The sequence below is a fragment of the Aquila chrysaetos genome, chromosome 18 (genome assembly GCF_900496995.4).
Source record: "Aquila chrysaetos chrysaetos chromosome 18, bAquChr1.4, whole genome shotgun sequence".
In the NCBI taxonomy this organism is placed as follows: Eukaryota; Metazoa; Chordata; class Aves; order Accipitriformes; family Accipitridae; genus Aquila; species Aquila chrysaetos.
This window is the reverse complement of record NC_044021.1, coordinates 7677008-7695307: the sequence shown is the minus strand read 5'-3', so window position 1 is coordinate 7695307 and position 18300 is coordinate 7677008. Positions and strand designations below refer to the sequence as shown.

Genomic DNA, 18300 nt, shown 5'->3' with positions numbered 1-18300 from the left:
ACACTGTAAAGATCAGAAGAGACTCCAAGGAACGTTTTTGATATCTAGGCATATTCCCTAAGACAGATGTAAAGTTATATGCTTATATTATGCTTCTTTTTTATTTATGTACATCTATAATGTGGCACAAGTACATTTTTTTTAAAGCAACCTCAATCGTCGTTTTAAAAGTAGCTTGTGTTTCTAAGTTTCTAACTTTTGACTACTTAGAATATTTTAAAAGAAAGAAAATTACATTTGAAAATATTGACACTAACCCTGAACTTGGCCGCTCCCTTCTCCTTGCTGTATCTAGTGACTGGCTGCCAGGGCTTTACGCTTCCCAACATGCCCTGTATTTTCACACATTTTGTTTCCCATTTCATCATTGCCAGTTGCCCCCTCTTCTCCCTCCTACTCAGGGCAATTATGGATCATGCTGCCTGTCCTACTTCTGTGTGAGCACACTCAAAGTGGAAAAAACAGTTTTTCCTGCAAGTGGCTTGTTGGTTCTGCAGCTGAACACATATCAGAACAGAAAACAGCAGAAACTACAGAGAAAGGGGTTGTGATGATATCTAGAAACTCCAAACAAAGAACTTTCTCCTATAGGTAATATTAAGATACAAAAGAAATTATTCTTGTTTAGAGGAATTTTTAATTTCTTTACCAATATGATGATATTTGGTAATATAGGAATGCTTCATAAACAAGCCTTGGCAACGTAGTATGTTAATTTGTAGAAGAAATAGGAGAAAAGTCTTTTGGCTGATTTTTTTAATTTTAAAGGAAGAGATAGCTAGTCATTAACATAAATTTGCCAGTGTTCTGTTTTCTTTTCTGGAGAAAATTTCCCACATATACAGCTTTAAAACTAAGTTTCTTGTATTTTATGTATGCAAGCTTCTGCCTGCTACATGTATATTTTTTGCACAATGATGTGTTACTCATTTCTCAAGATATGGTAGCATATTATATATCAACCTAAAGGGTTTGATCATTACCTTGATACATGAGATTCATTTTGCTGGTTGTGAATGGTGTGGTTGCTACAGCAGTGTGAATCAAGAGCAGATTTTAAACAAGAACATAAAAGTTCATTTTTTTTAATACAGTAATGTTATCCTGTGGCAATTTGTCAAGCAGTCTCTTTAAACATGCAGTGCATGATAGTCAGTCGAACAAAAATGTGATTAGTTTTCCTCAGCAAGTGGTAGAAGTCTCTGATAAGGCACACTCAGCACAGGGAAGACAAGGACCTGTTGGAGCGGGTCCAGAGAAGGGCCACAAAAATGATCAGGGGGCTGGAACACCTCTTCCATGAGGAAAGGCTGAGAGAGTTGGGGTTGTTCAGCCTGGAGAAGAGAAGGTTCCAGGGAGACCTTATTGCAGCCTTTCAATACTTAAAGGGGGCTTATAAGAAAGATGAGGACAAACCTTTAGCAGGGCCTGTTACAATAGGACTAGGGGTAATGGTTTTAAACTAAAAGAGGGTAGATTTAGACTAGATATAAGGAAGAAATGTTTTATGATGAGGGTGGTGAAACACTGGTACAGGTTACCCAGAGGTGGTAGATGCCCCATCCCTGGAAACATTCCAGGTCAGGTGGGACAGGGCTCTGAGCAACCTGATCTGTTTGAAGATGTCCCTGCTCATTGCAGGGGGAGTTGGACTAGATGACCTTTAAAGGTCCTTTCCAACCCAAACCATTCTATGATTCTATGATATAAGGAAATCTTTTCAGCAGATAAAGTTCTTTTGTCTGAGTAGCACTTTTCTTGCACATGCCTTGTGTGGGGACAGAGCTCTGGGCTGAGGGAAGTGCAATTTCCAAACACAGGATAAATGGAGAACAAACACCCTGAAAGCCCTGAGTCAACCCAAGAGAGAGTCTTTGGCCTGTGAACTGTCTTGCCAAATTTGAAATTGAAAAATTTTAACCTCTCTTACTATGAGAATAAACTCGTCCTGCTTCAAAGACATTTTTGAAAATGATCAGTTATTACGTGAAAAGGGTTTTCTGATCCACGGCACCCCTTCTGCATTTTCTGTGTGATATAAAGGCTTTGGTCAGAATCTCAATAGCTGAGACAGTTGTTGCCAAGGGGAAAATTATAAGTAGATAATGAGTCAGCGTATCCATAGCTCGCATACTGTCTGTACTGTCTTAGAAGAAAGTGGCTGTGAGAAGACTAAACAAGGAATTATACTCAACATGTGATTAATACTATTTTTGTTCTGTCTTTTCTTAGACAGTGGAAGATGTTATATTAGTAATATCAAAAGCATTACAGAAATGTCCATATAGATTTATTTATTTATTTATTGCATAAAAGTCATTAGGCAGGAAAAGAGAAGGGGAACAAAATAAATGGAAAGCCAAAAAATGAAAACCAGCTGAGTTTTCATATATTTTGTGTCTATTTCCTCCTTCTTTTTCAATTTTCTTTGTTAAAACATTCTTTACTTTCACTTGTGATTCTTTCTCACCTACATTATCATTAATTCTATTGTTGCTATGATCTTCTTCAGATTTTGTTTTTACAAAAAAAAAGCTTTTAGTAGTTCACACAAGGAATGCACAAAGACCATGTACTGCATTATTAAAGAATTTTGTCTGAGGGGAAAAAGAGATGTTATAACACATGTTGCGCTGCAGGGTTGTTTATCAAGAAAATTGGTAGAACATACAAGGGCCTGAGCAACTTTATTTCTCTTTGAAGTTAGCTGTGCTTTAGCAGGAGGTTGGATAGATGGCTTCTCTTCCAACCTGCATTTTTCTGTGGAAAAGCCTAAATGATGTTTATGGGGATCATATTTATGTATTTATGATGGTTTACACTGGGAAGTAAAAAGTTTCTTCTGCTACATCTGCCTTTCTCTTTCAATACATATGTTCTGTCCTTAAACAATATTAATAACATCCCTGCAGTAAGTTCCCTAATGGGTAGAGTGTTATTTAGCTCTTAAGAATCCTCAAGTGAATATTCTCTTCCAAAACCTAAATCTACAAGACTTCCGAAGACACAAGTGAGTAAACATGTAAGTCTTGATAGGATTCCTGATTTTGCATAAAGTGAGAAGATATTTAGAGGCCACATTTAAAATCCATTGAAGTTGGTGGGAGTCATTCAGCTAATTTGGACTCTGCAGCCAGTAAATGTTTTGCTAGAATTTTAATATGTTGTCTACCACTGTATGAATTCCTTCAGGAGTCTTTGGGTTCCTACTGCTTCTGCTCTCCTCCTGGAGTCCTGTGGAGGGTGTTCAGTTTCTTGAAACAGTACCTGTTCAGTTGACTAATTGTCTCTGTTCCACAAATGAATCCTGTTCTCCCTAGATGATTTTACGGCAGCGAGAGGCCTAATGAAACAGACTAAGAAATGTACTGACAAATGAGATTCAAAATTGCCTGTATTTTGGAGGAGGAAAAAGAATGCGAACCATATTTTGTTTTGAAAATACTTAAAGCAGCAGCATGTGAAATGTAACTGTAGGGTAAAGGCACAAGAGAGTAATAGTACTGAATGAATGTGAATGGCTGGAAAGTCACCTGTAAGTGTTAACACTAAACTAGTTCTTGTCTTAGATTCTTCTTTACTGCTGTGCTTGGAATTGCCCTCACTGCTCAACGTTAGTTTGTCTGTGCTATATTGTTTTCTATTAAGAGTACCACAGAATTAATGGCACAGAGACCTTCAGCGAAACTACCTCTTAGAATCCCAAAATGGGAGTAACATCTCACAGCCCATCACTTACAATTTCTGTCTTGCCATATTAATGAGTCTCAGACAATGTTAATGCACCTGGAGGACATGGATCTCAAAAGCCCAAGTGCAGCATAAAGGAAATGGACATTCGTTTGAGTCTTAGAGCCTCACGGGACCTTTACAGGTATAAACTTGGCTATAAATTGACAAGCAACCTTGTTTGCCCTCAGGCTGTCTGAAACCTATGAGAAGAGAAGTTTGTAGGGGTTGGGGGAAAAAAAGCACTTTAATGGATTGCCATTTGTTTAAAATCCAGCTGTGGTACTGCGTTCTGTGTACATACTCTGTCTTGTTATGGTATGCAACGTGAATTTAAGTCCACTGGCTATAGATTTTCATAGCAAGTCAGCCATGCTTCTGCATTGCTCAGTATTGACCAATTTACATTAAACAGTTACCAGTGTGGGTTTTTTTAAAGGAAGGCTAATAAATAACTATGCAAAACCTTTGCCAAAAGTAACAAAACTTGAAATGCTAACGTCTTTCTCTAATGTGGATTCCTGCTAGTCTGTCCTGCTTCTCCACACTCTGTGATAGATTTCTAAAGTTGTTTAAGTATGCAGAATAAGCTTCAATTAAGATGTTCTAACTGTTTTGTTATATTGCAGAATACAAGGAATCTCATAGTCTATCATCATTGTCTCCTTTGGAAAATAGGAAAAAAAAATACTGTAGAAAGCAGACTGAGGGATTTGTCTTGTGTGCTCAGATAAATACTCTAGTATAACCCCCAAGCAGCCTGCAAGTGTTGACAATCTTCTTCCTTATGATTTAACCATTGTTTAGTATTCAGGTAGAACTGAATTAACAAGGACCATCCAGACAGAAAAGAGTCTTTTCAATGCTGATGCTTTCATGTATTAACTTGCTTTTTTTCCTCTGACAATTTTCTGCACTTTTGTCCTCTGCCAGAAGCAAATCAGAAGTGATTTCAATTGGCAGTAAGTCCGATAGCATACCAATAAAGAAGAACAAAAGCACTAGAGGTTTCAGGTAAAAGTAGATTGTTCCCATTCAGATAATTATCACTTGTCCATCAGAACAAATCTTTCCCTGTTTTTATAGGGAGGTGCCTCTGTTCATTGGATAGGGCATTAGAGTGGGATACTCTTCTGTTGACTTTCTCCTGGGCTTTGGACAACTCACTTCCTCATTATTCTGAATTACAGATATAATTACACTTAACTTCCTTTTTTGAGATCAGTAAATAGAAAGTGCTATGTAGTTGTTTAGTGTTATTTTTAGATTTTAACCTTAAACCTCCTTGAAAATAGTGTCATGTTGTATGCACTGTATTACAAAGTCTGGGTATTTATTGGAAACTGTCACAGCATTTTATCTAGAATTTTAATAAAGTGGACGGGTAAATAGAATGATTGCAGGTATAAGAAGATGATTATTTTGATTTTTCTGTCTTTTTTTTCCCTTAAAAAATCTAGTTGAATTTGGAAATCAGGCAAGAAGGCAGTGATGATCAACATTTACACAATAGAGATCCTGTGCATTACAGCTGGAACACTAACAATGAGACCTTTGAAAGTTATTTTTCATGTTACATTTAAGGCACTGGCTTGTAACTTGATTGGCTTGGTTTTGGCTCTACCAGAGATATTCTATATGTGTTTTGACAAGTTGTTTGGTTAATCTTTGCCTGCGTTACACATTTTACATCTGTGAAATCATGATAAAGATGATTATTTTTTTCTATTTGGTTTACAGCCCTTGTACTGCAGCACACAGTGCTTGTAAATTAGGGCCATGCTTGTGAAGGACACTCTTCTGAACTGAAATAGTGCAGGTAAAAATAATAATGAGATTTCAGGAACCTGGTGTCTACCAGATCATGAGGCAGGGGTGATTGTAAAGGACTTCACCCTGAAAAGAGCAGTCATAACAGCAATAAGCCATAAAATATATTTTACAGGTTTCAGAAAGCTTTTCCTCCTTAGAGAGATTTGTGTGGAAGGTTTCACATATTGTATTTAATCTATACAGCTTATCTGTCACTAATTGAGTTGTGGAAATGTAGATTATCAGGCTGTTCTATAACTAATTCCAGGTTTCTGTGCATTTTGCTCAATGAAAATTTCTCCATAACCATGAATTCTTAAACAATTTACATGGAAAACCAAGAACTGTATGTATAACAAACATAAATAAATCTTGTTGTGTATGTCCCTTCGTCTACTACTAAAGAAACTTCAATAACAATTGCCCCTGAGTCTTTGCTGCTGGCCCCAATGTAGTCATAGAAGATCAGTATAAATGAGCACTATGAATATTTTCTAGTCCAGGATGAAGAAAATCAATACGAAATTAATTTAAACTGCTGTCCTTTCACTCAAAATGCTCCAATGGCTAGAAAAAAACAGAATTGTTCACTCCGATGTGCTGGATTCCTGGGAAAGACATATTGAAAACTGACAACAAAGAAAAAATATAGATGCAGGATAATCTCCTTGTCTCCACATTAACTCTCAGTAATATGGTTGGCTAAGTAACGACCAGTAGGGTTTCACTTCCAATAGCTAACACAGTGTTTATGCAAATGAACGTGTACAATATTTGGTATGCACCCCATAATATAAAACGCAGAAGAGGTTTGTATATTGTTCCTTTTGTATCCCTCATTGTCTTCATAGTTGCTTTGGCCTTATTACACAAATTTCCTTTTAAATGACTGTCGTTTGCCCTCTAACATACACTAAGAGTTTGACTTTGTATTGCATTAGACAGTTTTAAGTTGGTGTAACACTGGTGAAACCAATGGTGGTGTTGCCTCTGAGAAAATGGAAGAACTCAGTAGTAACTCAGACTCCCAGTTTTAGCAGTTTTACTTTGAACTTTTGTCCAGCTTGATATGTGCATGGTGGGAGTGTGAAGGAAGAACAGGCCATCAAAATACAAGGATAGATGTGGTAGGAGCCACCTCCCACATTTTGCATTCTAATAATTAGATTGATGGCTTTTTTCCAATTCAAATGAGCACAGTCACAATTAGTCTTTATTATCCAGAGAGAAAACAAATGGTGAATCATAGCTTCATATCCTAGAGTGTTTGTTATATAATACCTACTGAATTTCATTTGCATGCTGTATGCATATATTTATTATGCTGAAAGCTGATTACCCAATTTCTTCTAAAGTCTTTGAAGGCACTATGCCAGCCCTTCCTAAAGTTTGCAAGCATATTGTTTTTGACAGTCAGGAGAGTTTGAGATTTCTGTATTAATTACTCTGTTTACATAAAAATGAGCTTTATATCATTTGTGTATTCCTATTATACGTATTTTAGAAATTACAGAGTAATTACAGCAATTGCTTAAGCTGCATGTAGTGTCTAATTTAATTTAATAAGATGCAGCTACATCATTTTTCACATATCATAAAACTAGATGTGTGAGACAGTGAAGTCATAACGACCTGTTATAACATACACAGAGTTCTAAAAACATTATTCATTTACTTAATGATAATTATTTATATAGTTAAGAAATATCAGTATGTTTGTCTCCGTACATAATGTGCAAAGTATGTGAATGATTGCTACTTCTTACTTTGTTACTTGATACAGAGATGCATGTTACCTTCTTCTTCCCCGTAGGTCATAGCCTTTACCAGTTTTAGTCCGGTAATATTAGCTATAGTCTGTGGTAACGCATTTTAGTAAGCCAAAAGGGATGGCCATTTATCAGACTTGACAAGTGGTGGCTGAATAATAACTTTCCTGTAATGCAGACGCTTTCCTGAATGTTTAAGTGCTGATGGTTTGAACATTACAGCTCACCAAATTTTAATTGATTTGAGGTTCACTGATTCACTGACCTCTAAGTAAGTGCCAGAACACACTGTGGTTTTATTTTCTTTTAGTTGTCTATCCAGATGGATTTACAGTCAAGTATTTGATCCTCTAATGTCCTATAGGTACCCCAGAAATGTACATCCTGCTCAAATATGTGAAGTCATTCTCTGAGTTAGAGACACATGATCTATACATCCAAGAATACTGGTTTTAGCTCTGTGTGAGGTCCATGAAGTGTAAATACTGCTTAGGGAGGGAAGTACTTGAGTAACGAGACGTAACTTTTCTCAAGGCTTGATTGCATGGGTTAAGCGCATAGGTTTGACAGCTAGACAGTTGCAGAATAAGGGTGAGATTTTAGACTCTGGGGTGTGGTTGAGCTAAGGCAGCCTGACTCTGCCTAATTATTGCTAAAAGTTTGACCGGCAATCTGCACAATGTTTCCATTTTCCACTCGTTCCTCATAGCCCTAATTCAGAAGTTTGTGAAGGGGTCACGGCAACTTGCAGCTATGTCCTTTGGTTCCTGCACCAGAAAGTTTCATTTTGGTTCTTGTTTTGAAAGTTTTCTGGTTATAACGCACACGAATCCCCCAAATATTATATATTTTCAGCTTCTTGGGTTTTGTCTCGCCTTGACTTCAGGACATGTAGACATTTCTTCCTTTTTCTTAACTTCAAGGAGAAATGAGAATAAAAGCTGTTCTGTGCTCCATGACCAAATAGGAAGCGTTGTAGTGACAAATACTTCCTGGTGATCGAAAATGTGAGCAAAAAAGACATTTTGTTTTCTGTTTTGGAGCACCCAGTCAAAAAAGCTGTGATTTCTTTAACACCATCAATCAAGGATGAAAAATCATACAGAATAAATTAATGAGTGGCCTTTTTTTTTCTTTTTAAATCGCAAGGATTTCCTTGTATGCCATCACTTACTATTGGAAAAGGCATTCTATGTAAAATTCTCTGTTTAGATTGGAGTAATCTATAAGGGTTTTTCTGGAGGTTTCTAGAACTTGTTCCCCCCAAGAGACACCTCAGAGTTGCTAATAGGCATGTGGGCAATAAGTGAGGGGACTATAGACTGTCATTTCTTTCATCTAGACTGTCAGGGGACTGACTTTGTCATAAAAGAAACCAGATAACGGAAGTATGGACAAATAGTTTCAATTTTGCTTTGTATCCATATAGAAGAGGTGATATAATAGGAGGTTTAGAAATTGGTAGAAGAAACAGATTCAAATAGGATTAGATAAGAAGTACGCATTATATTCTGGCTTTTCATAGGTACTTTCTGGAGAACAGTGCAATCTTGTCTTCCTCTCCAGATATCCAAAGGATGACATATGCATAAAGATCAGCCATTTATGCAGAAGACTTTTAAATTGATAAGTAAAAAATGGCTAAAATAGTGGGTATCCAACATAAAATTAAACTGTAACTTAGATATTTAATTATTCCTACAATGTAGGAAACTTTTTCCAACTGCATAAAAACATTGCTTTACTTAACAAAACTGCTTTAGCTATTTCTGTCTGCTCTACCAGAGTTACAGTGCTTAGTGAGTTAATGTTTGCATTCATGATATTTATCATTGATGGAGCCAAACAATACAGCATATATATATGTGTAATGGAACAGGCAAACTGTAATAAGTTTGCTGCTTCTCTGCAAGTTAAAATATATGCATTTCAGATATGAGAAAAGGCCCTTCATATTCTTCCTTTCCTGTGTTTAACATACTTTGTCTTGAATTTTAGTGTTGTTTTCAACAGCAGCATATTGAGTGCAAGTGTGCTGAGTTAAACATTGTGTACTAAGGAGTTTCTGATAAATTCTTCTTTACCTTTATTCTCACTTTTTGCTCTAGACTCTAAAGTGGCATGGAGGCTAGTTATGCTACAAAATTATTTCATGTCTATGGTTTGTGCTATTACATACCATATTTTAAGCTTATGTGACACAGTTGCCACAATAACACGGGTCTGGGTTAGTAATGGGCTTATGCATGTCTTTTGCTAACCTAGCTGTGATTTTCTATTACATATAATGGTAATATGTTAACTCGTGGGTATTTTATTCTGGTTTGAACTTCTATATATATGTGCGTATATATATGTACTATGTATATTATATGTACATGTGTATGTAATATACAAATAGGTGCTGTTTATATTTTTCATTTCTCTCGTGAGACCCCACCTGCAGTACTGTGTTCAGCTCTGGGGCCCCCAACATAGGAAAGACATGGACCTGCTGGACCAGGTCCAGAGGAGGGCCACCAAGATGATCAGAGGGCTGGAGCAGCTCTCCTGTGAAGACAGGCTGAGAGAGTTGGGGTTGCTCAGCCTGGAGAAGAGAAGGCTCCGGAGAGACCTTAGAGCAGCCTGTCAGTACCTAAAGGGGGCCTACAAGAAAGCTGGGGAGGGACTCTTTAACAGGGACTGTAGTGATAGGACAAGCGGTAATGGTTTTAAACTGAAAGGGGATAGATTTAGTTTAGATATTAGGAAGAAATTCTTCACTGTGAGGGTGTTGAGGTACTGGAACAGGTTGCCCAGAGAAGTTGTGGATGCCCCATCCCTGGAAGTGTTCAAGGCCAGGTTGGATGGGGCTTTGAGCAACCTGGTCTAGTGGAAGGTGTCCCTGCCCATGGCAGGGGGCTTGGAACTAGGTGGTCTTTAAGGTCCCTTCCAACCCAAACCATTCTATGATTCTATGTACCTATACACACGCACAGATATAACATAGTTTTCATTCTTAGCGTGGAGGAGATGCGTTGTTATTCACAGTGAGAAAAATCATCAGTTCCTCACTCAGGCAAATTTTTACTGAGTGAAGTCTGACTTACTGAGACTTTACTCTGAAGATTGTCATATGTATTTAGACAAATACTGTTGTAATTTCTTAAGATTCTTTAAAAAATGTAAAAGTCAGCAACCAAATGATAGAATGAGAAAAATGTTAAGGTTCTTGTCTAAGTTTTATTCCTTTTTATATATTTGAAATTATTTTCTTCAGTTCTTGAGAAAACAGATTGTCTAAGTTCATTTCATATGCTAGAAGTTCATAAGAGGAATCATTAACACTTTATTTTGAGAAAGATGATGACACCAAATTCAGATTTTCCAACAGGGATGCTATCCTGCTATATTATTCAAGCTGATTTAATGAGCTCCAACAGTATTTTTCATGCCAAGACTTGAGTTCAGTTTCTGTTTCATCTGTGAGAACTGGTAACGTGTGTAACAAATAGAGCACTGTAAATAAATTTCATACCCCAGCTTTTCTTTTTGGTGATAACTGTATCAAATATTGCATTAAGAGGAATGCCAGGTCAGGTCTTAGCAGCCTGGATGAAAGCTCTCCAACAAGCGTCCCTTTGCATGACCTTTCAGAAGCTGGCAGATTTCTTATAGTTTTTTATATACCTATATTCTGTAAGTCAACCTGTTAAGATGTATGGAAAAAACAAGAGAGAATTTAGTCTACTCTCTTAAAATGAAGTTGGAAGACTAAAATTTCTTTTCTTCCAAACTACAACTAGTCCAAAAATATTGTGCCTTGCCTTTAGGGAATTTAGAACAAAAATTATTCACTAAAACCAAATGAACTACAGTCTCATGCAAATAGAATTTGCCAAAGTTTTATGTGTGATGGTAACTCCTAGCATTTCTTCCTCCATAACTAAATCTTACTCCCCAAGTGAATCATGCATCATATGGGATTTAAAAAGAAGCAGTGAGGTCTCTTCTTTCACCAGACTGAAATGCCTCGGGAAGTCAATGCACATTCTTATATGCACTTCTTGCTCTTCCCCTGACATGCCCTCCCAGTAGGATGAGGAGATCCTTACTGCACAACCTTTTGATTAACTATTTAATTCTGAACCCCTTTTGAGGATGTCTTTATTCGTTTTCAGATTTCGTATACACAGCGTGAGCCCTTCTTCTATACTATTCCTCCCACAGTATGTCTTTTAGGGATCAGGCTGTTCCTTTCCATGACACTGCTAAGAGATTTTTCACAGGAAAACTGGCAGATTAGCTCTGCAGTGTTATCAAAGATTAGGACATCATGCAAAAAGGGTGTGATTTGTGCTTGATGGTTTTAGCTTTGTCTTGAGATCTCACTGAATTGTTTAGATGCTGTTCAGTTAGCTGGGAAACCTTTTTTGAGTCCCTGTTTGGAGACTAGATATTTCTACAGAACCATGCATGATCTGGCAAGAGTTGTGCTGCTTATTTAGTAAACTCCACCTGCTTGATAATACAGGCAGAAAAGCTGTGTGTTTGACTTGCTCAAACACAGAGTTAAAGTGATGTTCTAAAAAAACAATTACTGACACAAAGCCTCTTTGATTAGATAATTATGTCCCCTCTTGGAGCCAGATTTATCCTGTGTTGTTTGGTAGTAAAAAGAGGAAGGCCTCAGGGAGGCTGGCAAAGTTCCCCTCAGTGCTCTTTTATTTGTATCTGCAGCCTAATTCCCTGGTACAAATCAGAAATTTCCTGTGTGTCTAGCCATAGAAAGCTGGAGAAGAAGATCCAGTCACACCAACTGGCAAGAGATGCTTCCCTAGGCTGCCCATCCAAGAGGCCACTTGGACTGCACAAGAGAAGAATTCTAGTGACGCTACAGAAGCATCACCAGAAGACAACTGACTGGCACTTTTCCCACACACTTTTTTTTTTTTTTTTCCAAATACGAAGATATCTCTGTGAAACATGGTGCTATTACAGGCCTGAGACATCTATGCAGGAAGTAGGAGAGGAGCTGAATTTGCTAGTTGTACAGTGTATCCCAGAACATTTAGGTTCCCAGATTCAATTGCTACTCCCTCCATGCCGAATGAGTAGTGTAAAAAAGCCAATTTATGGGCAAACAGACCCTTTAATTCTTCTTAAATATTGGAATGAGGTCCTTCGTGACACAGATATCATTTCCATTGATTCCACTCTGAGCTTGGTGTTAGCATCGATCTCGCATTTTATCTGTGACGTACAATGAGCCCCTACAGCAAGCTACCAAGAAAAGGAATAATTTTTAGGTTTTAATTAGCTACTGAGGTTTGATAGAGTTTCCATTAGAAATTAGTGACAAAGAGTCCAATCCGATCTCTGCCTGAATTCAGTAATTTCTTCTCTGAAGCAGTTGTCAAAGCAGAGGAAGTTTTGCACAGTCTGGAGAGTTTTCTGAAGTTAGCTTGTGCAAGGTCTAACTCTCTGTTAAGAAAATAACATGTTAGTTTAGCTAACTTCACTCAAGTAGGCTTCTTTGCTGTCTTCTGTTGTGAAGTGGAATGGCCACATACTCTAAACCTCAAACAGAGCCATCCCTAGTCCCTGAGTTTATAAATAATACTTACAGTGTTAGGATTTAAAATCCTACTTAGTAAGGTGGGAATTAACACAGACAAAACGAAGAAGCAGTTGCAAATAACTAAGGTATGATAGATAAATACAATAGATGAAAAAAACAAGAAGTGACTAAGAAAGGTTTGTTTAGGCAAAAGTCCTGAAAGAGTGAAAATCTTCTTTTCAGAAGAATAGAAGTAGTCCCCAGGTCTGGGATGAAACATTTCCACTGACGATAGTCCTATTAGGCAGCAGTCTCACTCATTCTATCTTTAGCTGAATATAACATTGAATGTCAGCATCCCCAGCTGAGATGACAGCTTGACTTTGGGTGGGTAGACACTTTATGTTTCTACCACAATTTTTTTCTCACTGTTCTGCTACACCCCCAGAGAAAAATTTTTGAAAGGCAAAGAACAAAACATAAGCATTTTTGACTATAGAGGTTAGGTTTGTTTTTATACTCTCCAGAAAATGCTAGGAAGATGCATATGCTTGCAAAAATAATTACCAGTTGGTAGAAAACATGCATTTCTCATCCTGTTGTGTGAGCTACCTTTTTTGTTTTGATGTGCTCTATATTTCAGAGAAATATGAGACTAATGGAGAGCAGGACAAGGTCAGGCATGGGCACTGAAGGCCACTGTTGTCACAAGTTAGCAGATCAGAAGAACTAGAATTAAGACCACACAGGAATAACTGTAAAAACTTTGCTGCCTTCTTTCCCCTTTACCTAAACTAATCACAGAATCAGTCTTCCTTATTGTAATCTGTTTATAAGCATCAGTACAGGCAGTAAAAGCTTGGGGCTTAGCTTGTGAATTTGAAAATTTTCAGCTGTAGATGTACATGAAAAATTGAACTATTTAGCTACCATGAAAAATCTGTATTAATTGGCAGTGGTTTCAAGAGAACATATACAAGGTTGGTTCTCTGGTGAGTACCAGATATGTACATTGATTAATCCTGGGTGTGTGTTGGTTTGTGGTTTTGTTGTTTTTTTTTTTTAATGTCATATATTTGTACTATTATTTCTATTTAAATAACTATTTTTTTTTTTACTATTTTCTTTTTCATATCCTCCTTATTTTTATGGGAGAAGAGCTGATAGCATTTTAAAAGTGTGCTAAAGGAGATAATTACAAGAAATGTAATTTCTTGTAGGTAATTTCCTTGTTGTTGTGTTGTCATTGTTTATCTAGAGAAACTAGAAGAAATAACATTATTCTGCATAAATATAGTGGAGCTGATAAGTATACACCATTTAATACAGCACTTGGTGGTTCAGGACAAGCAGTTATAAAGTAGCAGGCATCTGTCATGCAGCATCATTTCAGAATTAGATCAGGAGATTGGAAATCAGAGTTTCTACGCTATGATTCTTGTCTTTCTAGGAGATACTAGACAAATCACTCAAACCTGCTTAATTCTGCAAGTTAACAAACTGTTAATACATGTTATCAAAACAATACTTCGCTAGTTTACTGACAGTTGAGAGCTCTATATAATTATTTGAGATCTTAAGACGAAAGTCTTCCCCCCTCCCCAAGTTTAGGAAAAGAATCATTCTCTCTCTCAAAAATGGTTAGTGATTATCCTCGTGCTCTTTTTTTTACATGCCTTAAAGAAGTCTGGTTTTCATGAAAACGTGCCTTTTCTATGAATCTTCCTTTGTATAAATTCAGCACGTTTCTGACTCAACACGGGTGAATTGGTCTAACGGTCAGTTACAGGAAACAACACTATTTGTCCCCTATGCCTTTGCCTTTCAGACACTGTAAAACTAAGGTTTCACTGTTTATGCTTTTGCGTGCTGATGGATGGGTCAGTCAACCTTGTGTGGATTAGGCCTATAGGATGGCATGCATAATTTTGGAGGCCAAACCAGCCTCCAGTTAGCAAATAAGCTATTAAAAGCATGAAAGCCGGCCTCAAAGTAGATGTTACTATTGGAAGACAGTGGGAAAACGGATGTTTCAGTGTGTTTCTTGTCCTGGTTTCAGCTGGGATGGAGTTAATTGACTTCCACGACATTCTTTTGTCTAAATTAGAGTGCATGATGTGCTCTTTGACCTCTTCTGTTAGTTCAGTTGGGTAGAATGGCCTCCTTCTCTTTACTACATTCAACAATAGGGTAATCTGCAAGGGGCAGGAAGATGAATATTATATATCCCTTTCCTAGCACTGGACTCGGATGAATGAAAATGGATACAGACTTACAGCTTCTGACAAGGAAGGAACTTTGCATTATCCTTGCTGGTAATTAGGTAGAAGACTGCTCTTACTTTGACTGTCTTTTGTTGCTTGGTGATGGTAATGATAACTGGTTATAAATAATGAAAGTATTTTGCAGTGATGTTTTACATTCTTGGTCTTATTTTTTCATAAGTGGGAACTGTGAAAAGTTGTAGCTCTTGTAGGAATAAGTGGAACTTGAGAAATGAGAACAGCTCTGAAAAAGTCTGTCTGCAAGATGTAGCCTGTTGGAGGCAAGGTGGATGATGAGGTTGCATCACAAAAGTCACGTTCGTACTGAATATTTTCAAAAGAGTGCAGGAAACTTTTACTGTACCTGGGACTTCAGAGGGGAAAAAAAATCTGCACATATAAAAATTTGATATTAGCTAAAATCTTAAAGTCCTTATTTAGTGGTTTGGAATTTACTCAAAGTTTACCTGGAATTTTTCCCAAATGAAAACTGGAGGCAAGAACCTCACCTGATATAAACTGGCATAGCTCCACTGAAGTCAAACAGACATGGTGTTTGAAGCAGCTGAGGAGATGATTGCTGCTTTCAGAATGGAGGCTGGTCCTTATTCTTACAGCTTCTCTTTTTTAATTTTTTTTTTTTTTTTTTAATCTTCAAAGCATTTCCAAGCATTAAATAAAGTTTCTCCTTTAGGTATTTTGGAGTGTATTGGTGAGAAGTATGCAGATATATCACCCTGTGTATTGGAACCAGAATGCCTAACTCATTTATTACCTAAAGTATTTTGTGGTCAAAGGGGAGAGAGGGCTGCAATTTTCTGTGCAGATGGCAGGAGTACTGTACAGAGGAGTCTAGTGTATCTATTAATCTCATCCAGAGAAGCAGACAGTGAAGAGGTTCAATTCTGTGACAGCCTAACCATTAACAGCATCCCAAACTTGATTTTATTTCTTCACTTTTTCGGGCTGAAAACACTGTGGCTAAGATTTATTATGTCATTGTCGTCTCTGCCTTTCCTCTGTCTCATCTGTATTCTTTACAGAGCCTATAAACATGGGCTGTCAGCAAGCTAAACCTGTCAGATTTCCACTTCCCCCCTCCTCCGTCTGCTACTATGCTGCCCGAGAAACAGCCCTGCACACTGCACCCTCACTATGATTCTCATCATCACATCTCATTCATCACTGTGACTCCAAACTCAGCTCAACACATTAGAAAAAAGGTCAGGGATATGAAAGGAAAAGAGAAATAAACAACTACCCAGCGGAAGCGGTTGAGCTACGGGAGACGTGGGAGGTAAGATCGGAGCCAATTTCTCTGCCAGCAGCTGTACTGGGCATAAAGTACTTGCTATACAAGTTCTAAGTGTTTTAAGCTGGAGGGTTGTATAGGGGTTTCCTGCAGCTCCTGGTTTATTTCCCAGCACAGAAGCGTAGTGAAAGGATAGAAAACCTTAGTTAGAGACGGAAAGGTTATAAAACTTTTTATAACTGGAGTAAAGATGACGGATTGGTTGCTGAGTGACTAGAAACCTGATAGCATGCAAGATTTGGACTCGAGAGTTCAATAACCGTCCTTACAGTGATGAAAGAACAAGTCCTGTGTTGACTTTATGAGCCAAACTTTAAGAAGCTTTTGATTGGGGATGGGGGGAATTTTGTATGGAGGAAAAAGAAATTATTTCATAATTATTATATAAGTAATATTCCTTTAAGTGGGATCTGCTGCTTCTTATGTGCTACACTGTCAGCGTAGTTAGGTAGAATTTATTTAAAAAATTATTCTGGCTTAGTGATATCCCTTCTCTGTTCTTCTCAACTGCTACTTTGGCCATTTATCACTAAGCAGGTTTGTTTTCTTGATCAGGAATTATGTTTTTTGCCTTTATGCCATTTTTTCAAGCTCTTGGCACTTTTCATCATAAATAGAAAATAGCTGTTAACTCTTTCCTTATTTGTGTTTTGAAAATCTGTATTTAAAATATTAAAGCAGTATTATGCCGGTAATTTCTTTCTCTCAGCAAATAAGGGAAATAAGAGGAACTGCTGACCCTAAAATAGGTAACTTGCAAAACTCCCTTCAGAAGAGTTTCATACAAAGAAATTAGCTTGTGCAACCGTAATGTTTTTTCTCACAAATGGTAGTCAGCTAATAAGGATTTTAGTTTACAGTTTTATTTATGTATGCAATAATTGGTTAAGAATTTGATATGACCTCTGATTATATCATATTCCCCAGCAACCATGATGACTTTGGTCAAATAGTCGAGAACATAAATATCTTTATCAACTATTAATCTTTAAAAAAATAATTCTGACTGTGCTTTATGTGAGCACAGATTGTCTATGTTCTAACACTTTTTAATGTGCTTCTGTCCAGCTCATGCTAAAAGCTTGTTTTTATGCTTTATGTGTTATGTAAGCTAAATAGAGAAGATAAGTAAACTGATTATTCGATGGTTTTCATTGAACAAAAAAAAAAAGTAAAAGGCCCCTAAGTGAAATTATCAGGCAAATGATAAAACCAAAAGCATACAGTGATTTAGAAGGGAAATGGCAATTTCATGGAGAATGGTTCCCATGATATCCACTAAATGCAATACTTTGGATCCGACCTCCAAATCTGATAATCCTTGTGCCACTGGCTGTCGATAGGTGAGAAGGAATACTACCCTCCATTTTCAATCTATTTCTCATTCTTTTCTAAGCATTTGCTATCTTGCTGAAGCTGAAGACAAAATACTGGACTTCTTGGTCCAAAACACTGTAGCACATCTTACAGAGTCACCTGTGGGAAGAATCTAGCAGAATCTGGGGAGAAACTTCTTATAACTTAGAAAAGGAATTTTTGCATGTAAAAAAAACCTAGAGGACTGCTATATCCCTCTACTACTGTGCAAGTATTTGTGTTTTTCTCAGTAAATGTCACTGCTCTCCGTGCCATGAGGAAGTTCTTTTCTCTATGTTCATCATACTCCTTGGAATGATAGTATGGAAATTCATCACTTTTGAACATACTGAATATCTTAGCTTTAGGAGGTAGGGGAAGTTAAGACCCCTGCATGAGGCAACTGCATTAACACATTGTATGCATAATAATATAACAGCTGAAAAACGTAAAAAGCTGAGCAACATGGAGTTAGGATATTCAGACAACAGACAGTTCAAAGTTGAGCTGAGAACAGAT

At 37.3% G+C, this 18300-nt stretch overlaps 1 protein-coding gene across 2 annotated transcripts in view; it reads left to right on the top strand.

Moving 5' to 3' along the window:
* CDH12 (cadherin 12) overlaps positions 1 to 18300 on the top strand; it is a 391065-nt gene that overhangs the window by 60726 nt on the left and 312039 nt on the right. The window contains exon 1 of one of the 2 annotated variants that reach the window (XM_030042001.1): positions 16248 to 16410. The exons of the other annotated variant lie outside the window; for it this stretch is intronic. The gene's annotated coding sequence lies outside the window, so the exon portion shown is untranslated. Of the gene's footprint in view, positions 1 to 16247; positions 16411 to 18300 lie in introns of those variants that run through there. 2 annotated transcript variants of the gene reach the window in all.